The following is a 9,856-nucleotide window of genomic DNA, read 5'->3' on the forward strand; positions in this document are numbered from 1 at the left end:
TATTCACATAAAGTAAATGCATCCCCTGGGTAAATGTTGAGCCACAGGGGCAGGTGAATGTGAGTGTGTGTGCACATGTGTGCATGGGAGTGTGTACGTGTACATGTGTATGGTCTCCAATAGTTTGCAGCACAAACATTTACATCGAATGTAAATCTTGCTGGTCTCCAAAGCCCCGACCAGGGGAAGGTCACCATACTGATGTTATTTTACATTATTAATGACAGGGATGTAATGAGAAACCTTAGAAAAATCCAGAAATACCTGAAAGCTCAAACCCCACAGTAGTGTTATGAATATTTATAGGCAAAGCACTTGGTTCTACAACTTATTTTGCCCACTTCTTATAATTCATGTAATGCATTCAATATCAACATATGACTCCACGTTAGCTTGGTTATGCTGAAGAGCAAGTTAACATCTAAACCCAACTTTTTGTTCAGAAGGAAAAGCTCATCCAAGTTCTTCCTATACTTGAGGAGCCAACTACCACTATCTTTTTGAAACTTCACAAGTGGTAATTTGTCCAGGGATTTAGCTATCAAGCCATCAGAATCACAGAAACAGTATCGGCCAAATGATGCCATAAACTGTACTTTTTGATCATAAGAAATACTGGGTTTCAGAGAATTATCATGTAATGTATACACTACATGTTTTGTTTCAGTAGCAGAGTTGCAATTCCTAAAGGTGCTTTAAAAAATTGATACATCATGGCCTGGTGAGGTGGCTCACACCATAATCCCAACACTTTGGGGGGCTGGAGTGGGTGATTGCTTGAACTCAGGCATTGGAGACCAGCCTGCACAACATAGCGAGATATCGTCTCTACTAAAAGTAAAAAATAATTAGCCAGACGTGATGGCATGCACCTGTAGTCCCAGCTACTCAGGAGGCTGAGGCAGGAGGATCTCTTGAGCCCAGGAGATCAAGGCTACAGTGAGCTGTGATCGCACCACTGTACTCCAGCTTGGGCAACAGAGCAAGACTCTATCTCAAAAAAAAAAAAAAATCAATACATCAGGCAGCTGATTTCTAAACCAAACAAAATGTTTAGGGGGCACACAGAGTGCTGTAGCCACATATGTCAGACTGTCATTCTCCATTACCCTCTCTGTGAGCTCCTCTGACTCTCTAAGGGGCCAGCTTGACCCCAGCCCTGGACAGGGCCCACAAGGAAGCATAAGACAAGATGGAATTGGTGGCTTCACCTGTTCGTCATCGGGGATCTGAAGTGTCATGGAAGAATTTTGATGAGCCAATCTTTATATTAAATCTAAATTCATCTTTATTTCAAATGCTGGTCGCTGGAAGACTGAAGGAAGTTGTCTAGAAAACAGGAAACATTACTTTTAGTATGTTTGTGCTCCTGGATGCTGAGGATGACTGTGGGGTGGACGTAGGACCAGCATTTCTGTTTGTAAAGTGGAATCATGCCTGCCCCTCGGTGGCTCCCTGGGAAGCCATAAGAATGACATAGGTCAGGCAGGGATGCTGGGCCTCTCAGATGTTGGGTCCAAGTCATGTCCCTCTCCTCGGGGGTGAGTGCCTTAGAACAAGGTACTTTAACCAGCAAACCCCCAGAGGTGTGGAAAGGGACCCTGAAGTAATAGAATCCACTAGAATGTCAGCTCCACGAGGGCTGGGAGGCCTATGTTGGTTTTATCCCCAGCACCTAGCACCATGCTTGACATGTAGTGTGTTCAAAAATAATTATTGAGGCTGGGCAGGTGGCTCACATCTGTAATCCCAGCACTTTGGGAGGCCAAGGAGGGTAGAGCACCTCAGGTCAGGAGTTCAAGACCAGCCTGGCCAACATGGTGAAACCCCATCTCTACTAAACATACAACAATTAGCCAAGCGCGATGGCATACACCTGTAGTCCCAGCTACTCCAGAGGCTGAGGCATGATAATTGCTTGAACCTGGGAGGCAGAGGTTCCAGTGAACCCAGATCGACCCATGACACTCCAGCCTGGGCCACAGAGCAAGACCTGTCTCAAAAAAAACAAAGATTGTTGTTGAGGCTGAGCACATTGGCTCAGGCCTGTAATCCCCTCACTTTGAGAGATCAAGGTGGGAGGATCAATTGAGGCCAGGAGTTTGAGACCAGCATGGGCAACATAGTGGAACCCCATCTCTACAAAAAAATTTAAAATTGCCCTAACCCTAAGGCAGTGGCGTGGCAGTCACTGGCCAGGATCACAGGCACAGCACTGTGCTCTATGGTGGCCCCTCACAGCCCTGGTCCAGACTCCCGTGCAGGCGTCTAGCGGGACATGGCAAACTCAGGCTGCAAGGATGTCCGGGCCCAGATGAGGAGAGTTTTCTGTGCTTCCCCTACGACAGAAACCTGCCAACTGAGAGATCTACCTCCAAAACCCCTCAGTGGCATTCTTCTGCATGGCCCACCTGCAGGCAAGGAGTGGTGGAATTTATGTTGTCATGGAAGTTAATGTTTCAACTCAAGAAGGAAGAGAAATAACCTGTCAACATTATCTGATGACAAATACGAGAGTGCTCCCCATCCCCACAATATAAAAAGATTATTTGCATAGGTGCAAAAGAAAATGGTTTTACCCTGGAGTACAAAAAGAAGTTAAAAGCTGTAGGACCAAATGACTATACAGGAAAGGTCTAAGAAGAAGCTGAAGATATCATCAAAAAGGAATCACCAACTCATTAGAACACACAGAATGTATCTAAGGATAGTCTATGTACTAATATAAAATATTTTTACCACTTGAAAACAGGGATCTGGAGGATCTCCAAGTTTGATGCATCTTCAACAGTGCTCTGAAGAAATATCGCATGTGGGTGATTCTTGTTTTCAGACTATAAAAAGAAACTGGGTTAAAAGTTAGTCAGTGTTATAAAAGAGGGTGATTACCCAGCACTTTGGGAGGCTAAGGTGGGCAGATCAGCTGTGGTAAGGAGTTCAAGACCAGCCTGGCCAACATGGTGAAACTCCATCTCTGTGAAAAATACAAAAATTAGCCGGGTGCGGTGGCACGTGCCTGTAATTCCAGCTACTCAGGAGGCTGAGGCAGAAAAGTCACTTGAGGCAGAGGCTGCAGTGAGCCAAGATCGCACCACTGCACACCAGCCTGTGTGACAGAGTGAGACTCCCTCAAAAACAAACAACGACAACAACAGAGAGGGCAATGAGGTCCTGGAACGTGTGACAAATGGATGTGAGTACCCCTTCGGTAAACACTTGAAGCTGTTACTCTCTTGAGTTGATCTTAAGTATTTCCTTGTTCTGGCAAAGGACAGATTTGCAGCTTGCTTGATGATGGTACTGGTAAATTGCTCTTATGGGGCTGGTAAATTGCTCTGCTCTGGGATTTTAAAAAATCAGCTTAATGAGAGTAAGTAATCTGCAGACAATTGATAATAACATTTTGAAACTGGAAAGATGGTAAACTGTTTTTAGAGGAATAAATGTATTTGTGGTTAAAATAAATAAATTAGCCAGGTGTGGTGGCGGCGTGCATCTCTACTCCCACGTACTCAGGAGGCTAAGGTGGGAGGATGGCTTGAGCTCAGGAATTCAAAGCTGCAGTGAGCTATGAATGCACCACTGCACTCCAGCCTGAAAGACAGAGGAAGACCCCGTTCTAAAAAAAAAAAACCCAAAGCCAAAATAAAACAAAACAAAGATTGTTGAATGCATAATAGCTTTTGATACTTTCCCTCAAAATGCAAGTTAGGAAATAAAGACACAGAACATCCCTCCCTCTGTTTCTCCTGAGTGCATTTAGTGCATCCCCTCAGTCTATCCTGTACATCTGATTTATTTGACAGGCTCTGCTCTGGGTGGCCCTACTGAAGACAGAGAATTTACCCCACTCAGAGTTTTCAGAAAGCTTTCATATGCACTTTCCCATTTGATATTCTCAAGCTCCCTGTGAGGGCCCATGTGGCTATCCCCATCTCATAGACATCCATTGGACCTTGCTGGGAACATAGCCAGGAACCAACAAATGTTAATTACTCTTATTTTTCTTGTCTTCTTTCCTATGTCTTCAATTGCCAAGCTACATTAATTAAACTGTCACATGTGACATTTTGTGCAGTGAAACAAAAGCTGTAAATATAAATCAATTAATACTTGTTAGACACTTACAGGTTTGCAATGCTCCAGCCACCATATAATAGAGCAGATCAGGGAGACGTGGTTACAAAGTTTGGTTTATTTTATATAAAACAAATAGGTTAAAGAAATATCAGCAAACATTTTTGTCGATTTTTCCCCAAATCAAATGTTTCATAGATGTGCCATCTGATTGTAGGGAGCACTTATAAACCCCCAAAATATAGTACCAATGGGGTGAGCAATAATTCCTGTCCTCACTGAATTTCTTCTTGCCTGCAGGCTGGCTTCTCTAAGGTTTAATCAATTTTTTATTTTATGCTGTGTAACTTCTCCTTTACATAGATTATATGGAAACATCTCTATACTGTTTCAGTAAACTCCAAATTAGTCACTTCTAAAGAATTTACTTACCTGACAATTGAATATAATTCAACCTGATATTGACTTCATAAACATCATCATGGATAGTAGAGAAAACATGCTATTACAGAAATTAAAGCATTTTCACAATCCCGGGTTTGAAGCTCACTGACTTCAGCAATTGCCTAGAAAACATGAGATTCTAAATTCTAAATTTAATCAAATATTTTATGAAACCATAAGAATGCAAGAAAAAGGGGATACTGAGGAGCAAAACTCAAATGAAACAAGCAAATAGCAAAATAGGAGCAACTCAAACTATATTAATAATCATATCAAATATAAATGGACTAAATACTTCAGTCAAAAGGCAGAGATTATCAAACTAGATATAAAAATAAGAGCCAACTGTATACTGTCTATTAGAGACACAATTTAAGGTTAACCAACCCATATGACTGAATGTCCTTACTTGGGAAAGAATATCCTAGAATGGCCACATCTTGGGCACTGAGAGACACATTATTAAAACAGCAGATTTCTGTAAAAGTAAAGGGATTCAAGGGAGGGGACCTACGCTTTACCTCTTGGTGGCAGGAGAATCAAAAAATTTGTGGCCATTGAAAAACACTGTTACAAGGATAAAACTACCCATGTATACATTGGTTATGAGGATTAGAATTGAACATAATGCACGAATTGGACACATGAACGAGAGGTTACTAGTATGATTATTATGGCTGTTAAAATAGTGAATGATTGGAATGCACAATCTGGTCAGGTTGTTTTTTTAGCTGTAACCATCAGAACTTCAATATCATGTGGCATCTCAGCAGATGTTCAGTGGCTTATTGCCTTGGGTCAGGTGCCCCAGAAGCAGACTCTTAATTGAGGAGCTGAATGTAAGCGACTCATTATGGACATGCTCACAGGAAGGCTGATGTGGAAGTAGGGACGGGCAAAATAAATGTACGCTTTCAGGCGAAGTCCTGTGGCTCCAGCCTGATTGTACAGGGGAACTCAGGAGTGTGAGCTATGCCTCAGAGTTTCCCTGACTCCAGGCAAAGGAACAGGGCTGCCACACGCCTGCATCCTTCAGACCTTGACCATGGACTGCCCCAGATGGAGGATATAAACTCACAAGCACTTCTAGCAACCTGAGTGTGGGAAAAGTGGCTCCAGTAGCCCGAGAAAAGACCTCCAAGAAGAGTCTCTGTTGTGAGTTGTGAGGTGCACACTCAAGGGAGTACAGACAAAACAGTTAAAGGGATCTGAAAGGGTCTGGCCAGAGCGCTGGCAGTGTCTACTGCAGTTATTAATATTTATTATGCTGAATAGACATTAGGTTGAAGACTCCCAGCAAACGCCCAGCTTGCTTGCTACAGGGGAGGGTCTTCTTTCATGTTTGTTGGGAAAGAAACCTAACATTTGTTGACAGGCTACCATGTGTGAGGCCACATAATAAACAATTTAAAAAACACGACCTCATTCACTCTTTAGGCTGCCTTAGGAAGAAAGTGTCATAGCCTTCTTTGAAGGATGAAGAAAGTTCTGCAGAGACAGGATCTTGCCCAAAGTCAAGTAGATAATAAATGTGTGTCTGTCTCCCTGGCTGTTTCCTGAGGACTTGCTTGGGAAATAGACAACCTTTGTGAAATCCTCAGAGACCCTGAAAATTGTCTTCTCAATATAATTTTACAAAAAACTACAGTGGAACCTGTGTCCGTTGCTGCTGTATTCATTTCCTAGAGCTTCCATAACAAAATATCAAACAACAAACTGGGTGGCCTAAAACAATGGAAATTTGTTGTCTCGCAGTTCTGGAGGCCAGTAGTCCAAAACCCAAGGTATTGGCACAGCTGTGCTCCCTCTGAGGGTGCTAGGGAAGGAACGGTTCCAGGCCTCTCTCCCGGCTTCTGGAAGCCTTAGTCTTTCCAGGGATGTAGCTGCCTCATGCGATCCTCTGTAATCACACAGCGTTCTCCCTGTGTGTCTCCACACCATTGCCCTCTGCATGTATGTTCAAATTTGCCTTTTTAATAAGAGCACCAGTGACCCCATCTTAACTGAGTTAAATCTGCAAAGATCCTATTTTCAAGTAAGCTCACAATCTGAGATACTAGAGATAGGATTTCAACGTATCTTTTTTCAGGAATACAACTCAACCCATGGCAGCTGCCCACAAAAGATCATATCTCTAAATAAATAAACAAAACAACAAAACAATGCTTTCTTTACAGAAATCTCTCTCAGTGACTGGGGAGACAGTGTACCAAAAGCCCCAGGTTTAACTCGATTTGGTGGGTCATCCTAGGAAATTTCGTTCTTGGTGTGCAACTTCCTATTGGCTGACAGGACCAAAAAAATCCATTTCAGGGACTCAGCGGGTAGGCGGTGTCTGCGTATCAGCCTGGCCTTATGCCCCTTCAGCGCCCCAGGCTGACTCACGGCAGGGTCTGTCAGTTCAGCCCTCATGCTTTCTTTGTTTCTCTTGTTGTTGAGCACAGCCTGGCTTTCCTGCCGGCTCCCACAGAGAGTGTGCCTGGCCGTGCCCTGTCCCACGCCTCTGATGAGCTGACAGTACGGAGCTGCAGGTTGGGGACCCTGAGGGCTGAGAGTATACTGACCTCTAACTTCTTCACTCTTGTCTGCAAGAAAAGAAAGCCCCTGAGCTGCAGGGTGGCAGGTCCTGGCTGTGTGATGATTCTTGAATCACAGATGCTTTTCTTGGCTGAATGCCAGGGCCAAACTATCCAGGGAACACTGGTGAAGGAAAAATGAAAAGAAAAAAGCTCTAAATTTTTCTTTGCTGTCGTTTTCATCAAGATTTAAACAGTGCCAAGGCTGAGACTGACCGGATCTAGAGACAAACAGCAAGAACCACCATCTGGAAAATCAGCAGGCAAGGTGCTCTGGCTAGGCCAGCGGGCGCAGCAGCCCTTTGGTGGTGGTGACGTTTGACTCTCAGCATAATCCCCGTGTCCTGCCATTCTTTTACTCACCTTTCCCATTCTGGGGTCTGCACTAAGGTCTGGAATTGAGAGCTGCTATAAACATAGGACCTGAGGTTCGCAGGTGTGTGCCCCAACTGTTTTCTCCAGTATCCTAAAAGAAGAGAACCCCCAAGCCAGCCACATGGATAATTCTTCTCAGGCCAAGAAAGAAAAATGCTCGCATGGATTATGAATTTTCAGAAGGAACTATGCATTCTCAGAAGGGTGTTTTTCCTTTGCCAAGCTCTGTGCTGGGTTTTTCCTGTACTGGGCTCAGACAGTGTTTGGCACAAAGTAGTCATTCATTTCACAAATATGTATTGAGCACATGTGATGTACTGTTCTAGGTGTTACTTAACTGGACAAAAGAGTAAAATAAAACCATAGTATCTAAACTAATTACAGAGTTTCTAAAAGTTGGTGACATAGAGGACTGGGACATTATTTTAGCTCTGTCACATAGAGATCAATAGTGATCATTTATTTTGTTCATGATTAATTAGACAGCAATATCATTGATTCTTCTATTCCAGAGCTGAAGCATCTTATGGTGCCAGTAAGGGGGGAAGTGCCAGGAAAAAAGGGTGAGGACAGTCAAAGGGCCTAGGAATCAATCTGAAAGAGCTCCTAACGGCCAAAGCTGAAGCAATTTAAGACTTAAAAAAAGTAATGTTGGATTATAACCCATAGAATAAAATAAACATCCATGAGTCCATACTGATACCAGTAAGCTTTTAAAAATCAGTAAATAAACAAGGAAGAAAGGGCACCTCTTGCTAATGGAAGCATTGTAATTAATATATGTAGAAGGAATGAGGAAAATGGAAAATCACTGAGAAAAGCACAGTAATAATTGTTGGACTCATCAATGAATTCTAAAAGTATTCAGCAAAAGTTTGAGGAAAAACAGGATATTTGCAGACTCAAGGATGTTCCCCAAACTGTTTATTAATTACAAAGAGAAATACAATAATTTCAGAGCAGGCAAATCCAAGAGATACCACCCTAACTAGGTGATCGAAGATACCATCACCAGTAAGAAGCTACATCAACATGATGCTCCCACAGCAGGATGCAGGGAGAGGGAACGATGCCACCTGCGGTTTCCTGCCCAAAATGAATAGCCTCCATCTAACCCCGAGACAAACCCACACTGAGGGATGTTCTACAAAATCAGTGACCAGTACTTTTCAACAGTGGCAAAGTCATGAACGACAAAGAAAGACTGAGGGACTGTCACAGGTTGTAGGAGATTAAGGAGACATGACATCTATATGTAATAGTGAGGAAACTGTTGAAGCCCAAATAAAGTCTGCAGCTATGTTAATAGTAGAGTACCTATGTCCATTTAGAAATTTTTTTTTTTTTTTTTTTTGAGACTTGAGTCTCGCTCTGTCACCCAGGCTGGAGTGCAGTGTCATGATCTCGGCTCACTGCACGCTCCACCTCCCAGCTTCAAGCTATTCTTCTGCGTCAGCCCCCCGAGTAGCTGGGACTACAGGTATCCGTCACCAGGCCCGGCTAATGTTTTTGTATTTTTAGTAGAAACGGGGTTTCACTGTGTTAGCCAGGATGGTCTCAGTCTCCTGACCTTGTGATCCGCCTGCCTCGGCCTCCAAAGTGCTGGGATTACAGGCGTGAGCCACCGTGCCCAGCCTAGAAAAAATTTTTGATAGTCCAATAGTAAATAACCAAACAAGAATATACATTTCTTAATTTTAATGTGGTTATGCCAAATGTTGATATTGGGGGTAAAGGAGAACGCTATTATTTTTACAACTTTTCTGTGAGCCTAAAACTGTTCTTTTTAAAAGCAAGAATACATTTGACGCTGGGTGTGGTGTCTCACACCTGTAATCCCAGCAGTTTGGGAGGCTGAGGGAGGCAGATCACCTGAGGTCAGGAGTCTAAGACCAGCCTAGCCAACATAATGAAACCCTGTCTCTACTAAAAATATAAAAACCAGCTGGACATGGTGGCAGGCACCTGTAGTCCTAGCTACTCTGGAGACTGAGGCAGGAGAATCCCTTGAACTCAGGAGATGGAGGTTGCAGTGAGCCGAGATCATGCCACTGCACTCCAACCTGGGGAGCAGAGTGAGACTCCATCTCAAAAAAAAAAAAGAAAAGAAAGAATACATTTGAAATCAGGTCTATTTTACATTCCATAGAAAAAGATTTACCTTTAAAGATTCAGAATGGGCCGGGCACAGTGGCTCACGCCTGTAATCCCAGCACTTTGGGAGGCCGAGGTGATGGATCATCTGAGGTCAGGAGTTCGAGACCAGCCTGGACAACATGGTGAAACCCTGTCTCTACTAAAGATACAAAAATTAGCCGGGCATGGTGGCATGCGCCTGTAGTCTCAGCTACTCGGGAGGCCGAGGCAGGAGAACCACTTGAACC

General features: G+C 43.4%; 1 pseudogene; it reads left to right on the forward strand.

The window, feature by feature from the left end:
* The first annotated feature begins 2,278 nt into the window (after positions 1-2,278).
* Positions 2,279-2,685, forward strand: LOC105527266 (annotated as a pseudogene).
* The last annotated feature ends 7,171 nt before the right edge of the window (positions 2,686-9,856 follow it).

Source organism: Colobus angolensis, unplaced genomic scaffold (genome assembly GCF_000951035.1).
Source record: "Colobus angolensis palliatus isolate OR3802 unplaced genomic scaffold, Cang.pa_1.0 Scaffold117, whole genome shotgun sequence".
In the NCBI taxonomy this organism is placed as follows: domain Eukaryota; kingdom Metazoa; phylum Chordata; class Mammalia; order Primates; family Cercopithecidae; genus Colobus; species Colobus angolensis.